Below are 12,347 nucleotides of genomic sequence, written 5' to 3'. Positions count from 1 at the left end.
TGGGGATGTCTTGCAGGAAGTTAGCCTTGCAAGCTGAAGCAGGGAACTGACTATGGCAGCTGCACCTTATTCTGACCATCACAAAGCAAGAGACCTGAAAGTTGAGGCTTACCGAGCCATTTATCCCTCCACCCTTCAATTAACCTCCCATGTGTTTGTCAGCCAGGTTGGCACAATAAACTAACTAACTCAGATGGTATGGTGAATAACGTCCCCATTTAAAAAAATGAATTTCTATTTTAATTGATTCAGTTCAAACTAATAAGTACTTACTGAGTGTTCATTACATATAATCCTAGGGAAATTCTAGATGTTAACGGTTCTTTAAATATTTTTTTTAAAAAGAAAGTCCAGATCCTCCAGGACTCTACACTAACATAAGAGAAAGGCCTATTAAGATGCAAATAATGCATAGAAGAATAAAATGAACACAATTATGGAAGGACAAGATACTGTGGACTATGGCAGAACCCCACCTTTCTGTCACTCTGTCATAGGTAGTGACTTATCCGTTGCCTGGATTTTGGAAGCTATGTCATTGTCATTTAAAATACCATCAGTTACCCAAGTGTTAGCAGAATTTACAGATTAATTCTGACTATGAAGAAAGGTTTGGCAATTTATTTCTCAAAATTAGCCAATGAAGCTCTTAAAGATGATAACAACCTACTGTAAGACTTACTTGCTTTGGACACATCTTCAGGAAGGATCAAGCACTGGATAATAATATCATTTGGTGAAGCAGTCAGCAAACCAAGGAAGACTCTCATTGCAATAGACTGCTACAATAACTAGAACAATAGGTTTGAACATACCAATGCTTTTGAGGATGATAAAGTCCCAGGCAATATTTCATTTTGCTGTATCTTGTCCTGGTGACTACGTGCTTGGATGCTAATTAAAATCTTGACAGTCACTCTTTGAGAGAAAGGTATGGCAGTCTGTTTCCATAAAAATTGCAGCCTGGAAAGCATTTGGAGCAAGTCTGCTCTGTCTATAGTGTTGCAATGCATTGGAATCCTCATGACAACAATGGGTTTACTGTTGCTGGGAATCAAGTGAACTGCAGCAAAATATGGTAGACCAGGGAATCAATTTGGAAGGAATGTAATCAATACAATAATAACAAAATAACCCCAAAGCTGTGTGATATAAATATGTGGAATAAAAGCTATCAGAGTATAATATTCCATATTGTAAAACACAATTAATGCCTATAAATTATGTTTCCAAGTATATTTTCTGTATAGGTTATAAATATGTTACATTATTTAAGATACAATGCAATGCTGATAAGCCTTAGTAAATTAAAAAGATACATACAATAAAGATAAATCAAAGTTGCAGAGCACTACATAGACAAATATGGAGCCCTGGTGGTGTAGTGGTTACATTTTGGGCTGTGACCCACATGGTTAGCAGTTCAAAACTACAAGCAACTCCATGGGAGAAAGATTGGGCTTCCTATTCTGTAAACAGTTATAGTCTAGGAAACCCACAGAGGGTTGCTATGGGTGAGCATTGACTTGATGGCAGTGAGAGACAGACAAGTATATTCTATGTAGAAATTCAAGTATATTGTTATTTCCGATAATAATACTACACATTTCTAGAAAAATTAGACCTGAAAAGAAACAATGGCCTATAGTCCAACCTCCTCATTCTTTACCTGAGAAATGGAAACTTAGAAGGGGAATTGGTTTCGTCAAGGCTGTGTAAGAGATTAGTGAAAGAGCTGGGTTTCTTATTTTCAGTTTGGTGCTACCCACCAGGCTGTTTCATACTAACAGGGAAAACTTGGTTAAAGAAACAATTTTACACATTTTACAATTATTTTCCAAATAGGGCTTTTAAACATAAAAATAAATACAAACAGTTGACCCATGCCTTAGAGTCTGTGGAACTGAAAATTGGAAGTCTGAAACAGTGTCAGAAAGTTATTTCGGATGTGACCCTGATCCATACTATTGCAAAGTGTAGTGAAGAAATGGATAAGTTGCAGCTATCAGTAAAAATAGCTTCGTGAGTCTTAAAAGCTTGGCTTAAGACAAATATCTATCTATGTGAGGGGTCAGGTAAGCCTATATGAAAGCAGACCAGTCTGTGTGATACAAGGACTATAAATAATAAAATCCAAGGTCAGAGAAGGGAATTGCATTAGAACTTTAATTCTGAGAACACAGTGTGCAGGTCTATGAAAGACAGTGAAAGCTGTCCATTTGCAGACACTCCATATAAATTAAACCTCCATTGAATTCCCTAGGACCATTAACTAGGGATGGAATAGGCTTGATCGCAGACAGTGCATTTGAAAGTGAATTAATACTGATATACTCAGGTTAAATTTCAATATTACTTGTTTTCCCTTTTGGCCTATTTTTAATTTGTTCTAGTTTATGTTGTTTTCTGCCTTTTGGGGATTAAGATTTTTATATGATTTATTTTGTTATTGGATTTTTTGTATTACTTCCTTTATATGAAATCCAGGATTAGAAAATCTATAGAGACAGTAATCAGAATTAATATCTAGGGTTATGGCGGGGGAGGTGGGGGTGAGTGAGAATGGGAAGCTAATAAAAATGAATTCAAAAATGAGGAAAATGCTTTAAAATTGATTATGGTGATGAATACACAGCCCTTTAATATATCTAAACTATTGACTTGTATGGTACAATTATATTGAATTATACGTCAATAAAACTGTTTCAAAAATTATCTGGGAGGTATTGTAGCAACTTGTTAGATAAGTATTTCCAAAAATTGTAACTAGAGTTTTTTAATATGTACTGGTAGATGCCTGATTAAACTATTTGGGGAAAAAGTTACAAACTTGAGTTTCAGAAAAAGAAATAGGTAAAGGAATCCACATCTAGAGCATTGAACTGGTTGAAACTGGTTCATTATCAATGAATTGAAAGTGAGAGATCTGAATTTTTAAAATTTGGGCCAACAGAAATGATAACTGGTATGGGATGAAGCACTAGAGCGACCTTCCAGGAGCCTTGTGCGGGGAGAGAGACACACATTCAAAGACACACATTTAAAGTGACCCAGTTTATGACTGTCATTGAGTCAGGCAATGGCATTTCCCACTCTTTGGGAAAGAAATTTGGTTGCTATACAACGCATGCGCTACCCCAAGAGAACGATCAAATTTCTAGCAGGACTGTGATGCATAATTTTTCCCATTTCAGTAATTGCTCTCATTGGCTCACATTTTAAAATTTCAGGTCTTTTCTGATGCTGCTTCTTTGATCATGAGTGAACAGGTTTGGAGGCCTGTCCATATTTATAAATGAAATTATCCCCACTTTACTCTAAAATTGAAAAAATTATATATTTAAAATACAAAAGTGTTTCAAATAGTTCATGGAAAAGTGAAATGAAAATATAATGGAATGTTTTCCACAAACATTTTGAAATCCTCTTGTATGAATGTTGGTGAAATTGTAAAATGGTACACATAGTGTGGAAAACAGTTTGGCAGTAACTTGAAAACAGAAACTCAAACAGATACGTTCCACTTATGTTCTTTGCAGCATGAACATTTGGCTCTTCACAATAGCCAGAAAATGGAGACAAGCCAAGTGCTCATCAGCAGATGAGTACTTAAACAAACCGTGGTATAGCCATCAATCAGCCATCAAAAGAAATGAGGTCCTGATACATGCCGTGTTACAGCTTGGATTAACCTGGAATTATGCTGATTGAAATAAATTCAATACTAAAGGACAAATATTGTATGATTCCATTTATATGAAACATCAATGACAGGCAAATGTACTGTAGTTGTGTTAGGTGACATCAAGTTGTCTCTGACCCATAGCGATTCTATGCACAACAGAACTAAATACTGACTGCTCCTACGCCATCCTCACAATTGTTCCTATGCCTGAACCCATCATAGCTGCCACGGTGTCGAAGGCCTTCCTTTTTTTTGCACCCTTCCACTTTATCAATCATGATGTCCTTCTCCAGGGACTGTTCTCTCCGGACAACATGTCCAAAGAATGCATGCTCCTCTAAGGAGCACTCTGACCTGACTTCGTCCAGTACAGCTCTGTTTGTCCTTTAGCAGCCCATGGCACTTTCAGTATTCTTCTCCAGCACCACAGTTCAAATGCAGCTGTGCTTTTATGGTCTCCCTTTCTCAATGTCCAGCTTTCACATGCATATGATGCAATAAAGGAAAACATGACTTGAGTCAGGTTCAATACCCAAATTTCTTAGTAGAACCCAGGCGATGAGAATCGGAAAGGACAAGAAGTAATTATTTAAAGATGTAAAGAGTTTCTGTAAGATTGATGAAAAAACTTAGAGACAGGTAGTGGTGAACACAATACCACTGAATTAGACACATAAAAGGGTTGAAGTGGCAAATGTTTTGTTATATATTTTTTACCACTCTTGCCAGAAATCTGGATAAACTCCACTTGGTTATAGAAAATAAATAAATAAAAATTGATACTCACTAAAGAAATTAAATTTGTTTATTTTTGTGTTATCAGAATGCTCAGGGTATCTGTTATGGTAAAGTTTTACAAAATATGTTTTACTTGAACTTCATGTTTGTTTTTAAGTTTGACTCTTTAATATCTCACAGTATATTGTTTTGTAGAAGCCTACGTTAGTATACACTAATGTAATCCAACACTTTCAATTAGCAGAGGTGCAAACAGATCAACAGGATTTAAGTAGCTCACCTTACCTCTATGCAGCTACATTGTTTTTCTATTATTGTCATACTAAATTATCAAAAATTACGAAACTTCCAATAGCATCCATTTTATTAGGGTACAGTGCCAGTACCCCAGAAATCCAGAGAACTGAGTTTTTGGTTAAGATTGCACAAGACTGAAATCAAGGTGTTGGCAGGGTTGGGATCAGGGAATTAATCTACTTTCATGTCCCTCGGATTGTTGGCAGAATTCCTTTCTTGTGGTTGTAAGATTGAGACTTGTTTCTTTACTGGCTGTCAGCTCTGTGCTTCTAGAAGCTGCACACATTCCTTCTCACGTGGCCTCTATAAAGACATTCATCTATAAAGAAGGAAATACACATGTGATCTTCCTTGTACTTGATGTCTTTTTAATATCCTCTTCTGCCACCATTCAGAGGGAAAGTTCTCTGTTTTTGAAGACCCTTATTATATGAGAACCAGCTGGATAGTGTAGTAATCTTATCTCAAAGTAAACATTGCCATTGAACAGCATGATCACATGAAGGATAGTATCTCATAGTCACACAATTTGGGTATTAAGGAAATGCATCTTTAAATGTAATCTGCTACCACAGCAGCAGAGCTGAAACTAAAACCCAAATACTTTGACGATGAATTCAATATTTTTGCCTTTCCTGTTCAAAATCAATAATGCAAAGAGAGGTCGGATCCTGGGATTTAAAAAGCGTATGAGTCATTGAAATGATTTAAAATATATACCTATGTCACATTTTATGTATTTTAATGTTTGCATATTTTGTCTGAAGTCAAGAGTGATCAAACCCTGGTTTCTCTCAGATACTTGCTTTTTAAGTATAAATAGATTTCTAAACATATCATAAATTTGTCATTTTGAATAATATCATTTTTGTTCTCTTTTACTTTAAGAGAAATTTAGTGATATATCACTAACATTACTATAAGAAAAAGCAATTCCAGTAATGGACACGAAGCATTTTATTCCTTTATAGGCATGAACATATAAAGTAATTAGTTTCTTTATCTACGTCAATAGAATTGCTAATGGGTTAATTATCGAAGATTATAAAGAAACATAATAATAAGTTTTAATTAAGCACTCAAATGCTTTTCAATGATAATTTGCCAGTCTATAGTAATTTTTATAATTCTCTTAATTAACAGTATTATTTTAGATACAGTTTTCCAGTCATTGTGAATTACTTATTCCATTAAAATAATAATCAATTTTATACTAGAGGTATCATAATTTTCTAAAGTAGAATATATTTCTTAAAAAGGGAGCTGAAGAATAATTTTGGTAATAAAACTAAAAGCCAATCTCACTGCTATGGAGCAGATTTTGACTCATAGCCACTCAAGAGGACCGAATAGAACTACTGCTTTGGGCATCCCAGGCTGTAAACCTTTATTGGAACAGAAAGCCTCATCTTTCTCTTGTGGAGCAGTTGGTGGTTTCAAACTGCTCATCTTGTGGGTAGCAATTCAACATATGACCCATTTCACCACGAAGACACTTTGAGGTTTTATGAACAACTCATAGTTTATATCTGCTCCGCCGTACTTGTCTGCTTTTTGGGTAACTTCACGCACACTCCTGATAGTCCTAATGGTGCTACGGAGACGAAACCCAACTTCTCTATCCACACAAAGAAACAACAAATACCCTATGTTCGCTGAGTTTGCAAGTTAGACTAATATATGTCTGAAACTGTTTGCAAATATATTATCCTACCACCACCTTCACTATAAAGAGAAATCCCATGTAAATAGGAAAGAGGAAAATCAACAAGAAGCAGACCTGTAAGATAGAAAGGAATAGGTACAAAATGAGCAAGATACCATCACTACTAATACTTCTATCCACTCTATTATTATTTCTCACTTTATATCCAAATTAGTCTCTCTTTCCCCAACTTGACCATCAAAGATTATTTGGATAATGGAAGCCATAAGTCTGATTATGTATGTCTAACTCTATTCAAAGTTCTTTCATGAATGGTCATTTCCACTAAAGACTCTGGCAGTTGCATTAAGGAATGCATGTGCATAGGAATCTTGAGGAGATTCCTTAAACTGCATACACCTGGCTCCAGGTCAAGAAATTTTCAGTCAAGATATTTAGGATTCAGCTCTGGAATGCATTTCTACAAAAAACATGCTATTGACCCATATTCCATCATTTTAGCAATGCTAAAACACAGGGAAGGAACAGCTTATAATCATTTTACTAACTAGACTGTGAGGACCATTTACAAAAGCAATTTCTTATCTTTGGAAATAGCTAATTTCAAATAATTAGCTCTTCACAGCTTGAGTTTTGTTCTAGGGTCTCATGCAGAGATACAACCCATATACTCTCTTGATTTTTGATATATTACTCAATGTATTCTATTATTCATTAATTTCACCTTTAGTTTTTCAAAATTTTATGTCCAGTTATGCTATTTTTTAAAATAATTCCTATTGTTTTGATATTTGAAGTAAATTACATGCTCTGTTGAATACACAGAATCATTGCACTACAAAGAACTAGTGGACGTTCAAATATGTCAAGAGGTAGCATATGAGCAAGCGCCAATGGTAGTGGAGGAAGAAGTCCAAGCTGCACAAAAAGCATTAGCATACAACAAGCCCCCAGGAATTGATGGAATTCCAATGGAAATCTTTGAACAAGCTGATGAAGCACTGAAAGCACTCACTCATGTGTGCCAAGGAAACTGGAAGACAGCTACCTGGCCAACCAACTGGAAGAGACCTATATTTATTCCCCTTCCAAAGAAAAGTGACCCAACTGTACATAAATTATTAGAAAGTATCATTAATACTACATGCCAGTAAAATTTTACTGAAGATCGCTCAGCAATGGTTATAGCACTGCAGTGATAGGGAGGTGCCAGAAATTCAGTCCAGATGCAGAAGAGAACTTAGAATGAGGGAGATAACAGCTGATGTCAGATGGTTATTGGCTGAGAGGAGAGAATACCAGAAAGGTGCTTATTTGTGTTTTATCGACTATGTAAAGTCATGCAACTGTGTGCATCATGACAAGCTATTGATAATATTGCAAAGAATGAGAATTCCAGAGCATTTCAGCTGTGTCATGCAGAAAATGTACATGGATCAAGAGGCAGTTGTTGGAACAGACCAAAGGAATATTGTCAAGCTTAAATCAGGAAACATGTGCATAAGGGTTGTATCCTTTTCCCACTTATTCCATTTGTATGATGCACAATCTGAGAAGATAGACTATATGAAGAAGATCATAGCATCAGGACTGGGGGAGGGATTATTAACAACCTGTGATATGCAGATGACATAACGGAAGTATTTGCTGTGAAAATCAAATCCATAAAAAAACACAGATTCTCAAACTAGACTTATTAAATAACATCATCAAAAATGGAGAGGAGATTGAAGTTGTTTATCTTGTGTGGACCCACAGTCAATGCTCATGGAAGCAGCAATCAAGAAATCAAAGGACGCAAATAAAGAAAAAAAAGTAAAGAAATCAAAGGACGCATTGCATTGGGCGAATTGATAAGGAACAAAGATGTCACATTGAGGATTGGGATGCACCTGATCCAATTGATAGTATTTTCAGTGGACTCATATGTGTATGGAAGTTAAACAATGAATAAGAAAAATCACAGCAGGATTGATACATTTGAATTATGGTGCTGGCAACGAATATTGAAGGTAGCATGGGCTGCCAGAAGAACAAGCAAATCTGTCTTTGAATTGAGGGTAGTGGGACTTCCTCTCACATACTTGGACATGTGTTCATAAGAGACCAAGCCCCTGAAAGGGGCGTTGTGCTTGAAAAGGTAGAAGGTAAGCAAAAAAAAAAAAGACCTTGAAGGAGATGGATTGACATAGTAGTTGCAACAATGGGCTCAAGCCTAACAACAACTCTGAGAATGGTGCAGGACAGGCCAGTATTTTGTTCATGGGATCCTATGAGTTGGAATCGACTTGATGGGCATCTAACAACAACAGTTGAAGTTCCAGGTAACACCATCATAACTTCATAAACTCACAACTAAGCCAACTTTTTGAGTAACTTTCCCTTTGCATGAATTTTCTTTACAGCATCCAACTTACACAATTTGGAGGTCCCATTCACACTACTTCCTTTTCAGTTTGGTAATGAATTTACTGTATCAGGTTTTCTTCATGCTTGCTTTATCCATCTACATATTCTAAACTAATAATTCTTATCCTCTATTCTAAAGAGAAAAGCTGAATATTTATGCCTCCGAGGCCTGTTCAAAAATTAGCAAAATAATTGTTTATTGCATCTTCATTTTTATTTCATTGTCAATTTTAGATAATTTAAAAAACACAAACCTAGCTTTTAAAAAATAACTCATATCCTGCTGAGTTAAAACTTGGACAGGTAAAAGTTGCTGGCTGGCTCTAGAGACATTATGGTACTTTAGAAAAGCACATTTAGTTTTATTTAAACAATCTATTAATGAGCATATTTGATAATTTTCATTTCTCTCCCATCTCCTTGACTTTTGTGCTATGTAGCCTTCAGGGTAATTAATTACATATATATGAGCATACACATAAATCTTGTTTATGTCATGAAAATTCCTCAAATAAAGTTGCATTTAAATTATGTATTCATATTGCACAAAAATCTTTCCAATCATTTCTGAAAATATGAGTTATACGAGAGTACCCTGAATTAGACAAGATTGAACAAAGGTCAATTTGGTAGATATAAACATAATTCTGAGGATTTCTTTTCCAAATACTTGCTTACCTTACTTGTGTGGAAAAGTTGGTTAAAATAGGACATTATGAATATCAGACTCTTGAAAACTTTGTCTAAAAGTAGACAAAAGGTATAAGTCAATTATGATTCCAGATAGTGAGAAATAACAGATTTTAACTAAATCGAAAATGTTACTTGCTTGAGAATACATACGAAACTACATTTCTAACAAAATGATTGTGTTTGAGGCTTATTATTTTTGTAGTTGTTAATCCCCATTGAGTTGATTTGGGCTCATGACACCCACATGTGTGCAGAGTAGAACTCCTTCATAGGGTTTTCAAGGGCTGTGACGTTTCAGAAGCACATTGCCATGCCTATCATCCTAGGTATCTCTAAGTGGTTTTGAACCTCCAACATTTGCATCACCTATAGTCATATTTATAGTATCAGTTTGTGCTAAAATGTCAGTATGTGTGTCCTTAGTAATATCTAAACAATGCGTACTCAATTTTTTTTCACAAATGAAAATTATCTGGAAAGACAGAGTTAGGTCATTATACACTAGAGTGAAACAGATGTGTAACCACAGGTTCACAGATCAGTGATGCTGTGAGTGTGACCCACCCCCCTGCTTTGCTTTCACATCACACAGCTCCACTTGGAGCTTAGTTATATTAAACAATTGAATCCTGTTTTTGAAAGGCAGCAACAATGACATTGATAAATGATTTCACCAAAAACATATCATCTGGCTACTTCAGCTGCCATGTGAACCATATAGATCTGGAAATGACTTTTATTCCCTACTTTCAAAATGGTGGTTTGCTGTGAATATTATCTTTTCAGGATCCGTTCTTCCTCATTTCACATTAACTGCTGATATTTGTGGAGGTGCTGGACTGTTTCGAGCTGCATTTTTTTTGTTGACTCCAAGTGCATTTTTTTTACTTAGAAGTACATTAACAAGTAATAAGTGCTATATATAAATCTACATTGTGAACTTGTAACCATTAGTTGCCTAATTATCAGAAAATGTGTTAGAATATGGATCTTATATAGTTACTTTGCTTAGATTCTGATCATTGCTTGCCTACCAACTAACATATCATTGCAAAACTTACAATGTTAATTACAGTATTTAAAAATTACTATATATGATGAAAATTTAGTGAACAAACTATTTTATTTTACTTAACCATTTTATTGACATACAATTCATGTACCTTAAAATTCAGTGGTTTAAATATACTAAAAAATTGTACAATAAGAACCACAGTCAATTTTAGAACATTTTCTTCATTCCTGTGTCTATTATTTTAGCTCTCCATGTCCCTGTCAAAGCCTAAGAAGCTATTGATCAAGTTACTGTTTGTATAGATTTACCTATTCCGGATTTTAGATAAAGAAATTCACATAAAAATTCCCACCGATGGACTAGGGTCGCCACTGTCGCCGCGGAGAGGAGGGGACGCGATGGCCGGGCCAGCGCGGATCTCCAAGGTCTCTCGGCTGCTGGGGGCACTCCACAACCCAAAACAGGTGACCAGAGGGTTTTCTGGTGGCGTTCAGACAGAGCCTTTAATTCCATGCGATGGCATTGGCCCGGAGATCTCAGCTGTTGTTATGAAGATCTTTGACGCTGCCAAGGCGCCTATTCAGTGGGAGGAGCGGAATGTCACCGCCGTCCAAGGACCTGGAGGCAAGTGGAGGATCCCCCCAGAAGCCAAAGAGTCCATGGATAAGAACAAGATGGGCTTAAAAGGTCCGTTGAAGACCCTAATAGCAGCTGGACACCCATCTATGAATCTGTTGCTGCGTAAGACATTTGACCTTTATGCCAACGTCCGACCGTGCGTCTCAATCGAAGGCTACAAAACCCCGTACACCGACGTCAATATCGTCACCATCCGCGAGAACACAGAAGGAGAATACAGTGGCATCGAGCACGTGATTGTCGATGGAGTTGTGCAGAGCATCAAGCTAATCACTGAGCAGGCAAGCAAGGGCTTTGCTGAGTTTGCCTTCGAATATGCTCAGAACAACCACCGGAGCAACGTCACCGCCGTGCACAAAGCCAACATCATGTGAATGTCAGATGGACTTTTTCTGTAAAAATAGGGAAGTTGCAGAAAACTGTAAAGATATCAAATTTAATGAGATGTACCTCGATATAGTATGCTTGAATATGGTGCAAGACCCATCCCAGTTTGATGTTCTCGTTATGCCAAACTTGTACGGAGACATCCTTAGCGACCTGTGTGCAGGGTTGATCGGAGGACTTGGAAGGAAGCCAAGCGGCAACATTGGCGTCAATGGAGTCGCGATCTTTGAGTCAGTTCATGGAACCGCCCCGGACATAACTGGCAAGGACATGGCCAACCCCACCGCCCTACTGCTCAGCGCCGTGATGATGCTGCATCACATGGGCCTTTTTGACCAAGCGGCAAAGATCGAGGCTGTGTGCTTTGCCACAAGTAAAGATGGAAAGAGTTTAACCAAAGACCTGGGAGGCAATTCAAAGTGCTGCGACTTCACAGAAGAGATCTGCCTCCGGGTCAAGGACTTGGATTAGCCCTCCTGCCCCCGGCGTTTGCCCCAGTCACTCCAGCCAACACCGCAGTGGACATACCTTCAGTTTGCTCGGTTCTCAACAAAGTGCGTGTTTGGATCTGGCCTCTCAACGACACACCTGTGTAAGAGACGCAGGTGATCGACTCCCTAAGGCCTGCTTTCAAAGGACTTTTTCCAAGTGCTGTTTTTATTTATTACATGTCTACCTGGTAAATTTTAATTCTGCAAACTCTAAGGGGAGGTACCACCTGCCATTGTTAACCATGTTACACTTATGTTAAAGCTGGGTTTTTTTGTCGTCCCCCCCCCTCAGCTGTAAATATGATACTAAATGAATAAGAGAAAACA

At 37.0% G+C, this 12,347-nt stretch overlaps 1 pseudogene; it reads left to right on the top strand.

Annotated features, from left to right (window-relative positions):
- The first annotated feature begins 10,875 nt into the window (after positions 1-10,875).
- On the top strand, positions 10,876-12,058 carry LOC142434017 (isocitrate dehydrogenase [NAD] subunit alpha, mitochondrial pseudogene; annotated as a pseudogene).
- The last annotated feature ends 289 nt before the right edge of the window (positions 12,059-12,347 follow it).

This window comes from Tenrec ecaudatus, chromosome X (assembly GCF_050624435.1).
Source record: "Tenrec ecaudatus isolate mTenEca1 chromosome X, mTenEca1.hap1, whole genome shotgun sequence".
Lineage (NCBI taxonomy): Eukaryota > Metazoa > Chordata > Mammalia > Afrosoricida > Tenrecidae > Tenrec > Tenrec ecaudatus.
The sequence above is the reverse complement of the archived record's forward strand: the minus strand, read 5'-3'. Positions and strand labels throughout refer to the sequence as shown.